The sequence below is a fragment of the Chaetura pelagica genome, unplaced genomic scaffold, assembly GCF_000747805.2.
Source record: "Chaetura pelagica isolate M959 unplaced genomic scaffold, ChaPel_1.0 scaffold344, whole genome shotgun sequence".
NCBI lineage: Eukaryota > Metazoa > Chordata > Aves > Apodiformes > Apodidae > Chaetura > Chaetura pelagica.
The window spans coordinates 4,538,962-4,541,115 of NW_009953098.1; positions in this window are offsets into that span (position 1 = coordinate 4,538,962).

Here is a 2,154-nt window from a genome sequence, read left to right on the forward strand (position 1 = left end):
CGCGGCCGGGGGGAGCGGCTCTTGCTCCCGGCACACAGCACTGCCCGTGCCGGGGGCTGCACAGCCCTCGCCTCGCTCCCGTCAGGGCGCAGCGGGCTCGGGCCGCCCCGTCGGGGCCTCCGCCCTGTCCCCGAAAACGCCCCAACAAACAGCCCGGGGGTTTTTTGTGTCCTCTCTGCCAGTCACAGAAGCCCCGTTTTCAATTTTGGCCGAAGGTTGGTCCGTTTTCAGCCCCGAAGACAGACGTCATGAGGGACTTGGTTTGGCTCGCACGTTTGTTTTCCTGCCAGCGCTGGGAGGTGAAGCTGAGACTGGGGCGCTGGAAAGAAAAACAATCAAGAAAAACCTGCCCCACAAGGAAGGGAGCCGTGACCGGCACCTCCGGCGGATACAGTACCCACACGTGTCCCCTCCCGGGTGAAGGTCACAGCAGGAGCAGCCCCCGCAGGAGCAGACATACAGTCAGCAGTGCCTGTTAACATTTCACATCATAGAAAGACAATCCACCTCATCGCTTCTGTTGCCCAACATGATTCAGCAGTCACCTGGAGCAGACGTTTTGGTTGCTGTAACAACAGCTTGGCTCACGGTCTCGTTATTTTCATGATCTGTCTGCAAGACCTTTAGCACTTGTCCTCGATGACTAGCTCTTCAGATTATTTGCAGAACGACTTTACCAGTTGTTCTGTGCTAAAATAAATCAATCTGTCATGTTAAAGAACAAGACAGCAGCTTTCATACTCTGAGGGGCTGGACTTGAGTATCTGCTCTTCTGTTGCTGCCTCCTCATTTAAAGAGCAGTTGTCTCACAGGCAAGTTTAAAAAAATAATAATAATAATAAAAAATCAGGTGCTGAAGCTATTCTGCCACATGTTCTGGCAGCAAAGAACTTCCCAAGGCTGTCAGGCAACTTCAGGACTTGCTTTCCATTAAGCACTGGTCAGCACAGCTTAACTCCCCAAGAAGTCATGGTCAAAGCCACCCACCTACTCAGTCCACCCATTACTGAGCCCCCTCTCTTGCTGTTTCTTCTCCAGTCTCTTCATCTCAAAAAGCTCCACATCTCTCCCCAAGGCCTTACAGTTGATAACACTCTGCTTCCTAGATGGTATCTTTTGGTGCTGACCAAACCCACAAGTAAAAACCTTCCAGCAGTGTAAGCCCCGTTGCCTCCTCTGCTACAGGCAGCTGATGCTGGGGACTTCTCAGTCACCTTCTTTTGTCACCTTCATGCAACATTCACTCCTGGTCCTGACACTACCTGTCATTAAGTACAAATGTCCTGTCAGATCCTTCCCTGAGCACACTTTAGCATAACTGACCTTACAGAGATTTTAAATAACATTTTATGATTGTGCATCATGCAAAAAAATCCAGCACACAGCTGGTTAAACTCAGTCTCTACTTTGGGCTCTTTCTAAAAAAAAAAAAAAAAAAAAAAAAAGAAAAAAATGCATATCATGCACTAACTATAGGTTGAAAACTCAGCATTTTTGCCTTATCCTGTCTTCCTTTCATCCCTTCCAACACTCCCAAATGTACTTCACTACCAAAAATGCTTCTGCCAACACAGGTCTATTTGCAAGCACAGGCACAGCAGGATTGTGCCAAGTGCTCACAAAAATATGCTCGGAAATGCCAATCCAGTTCCAGCTGCATTAGGAACTGCCTACCCAAAGGCAGTGCTGTGAGGGAAGAACCAAGTGTGCAATCACATTTAACTCACTGGAAGGCTTCAAAACTGAGTGAATTGCACTGGTATGAGACTCTTCTTCCAGTCGCTCATGGCACCACAGCAAAAGAAACATTAAAAGGTTTGACCTTTGGGACTAAATACAGATTTACCTAATACTACTGCTGTTCTTTTAACCTGGTTTTGTAACAGATTAGCAAGCAACAAATTTCTGGTGCTTTACCTTTACTAGAAAGGAAAAATGAATTAAAAGTCATTAGCATGTGGTAGCTGTCACAGATAAAACATTAATGAGACAAGGCAAACAGCTCCTAGATACATGAGAACATTGCTCTTCACAAGGCAGTTTCTTCAATCCCTCCACCCAAGTGACTGAGAAGATGTGAGCAAGTTTCTGGAGCTTTACCAGCTGAACTGGTAGGGGGATTCCTGCATGGATGCTGCTCCTCTAAGAGAATTC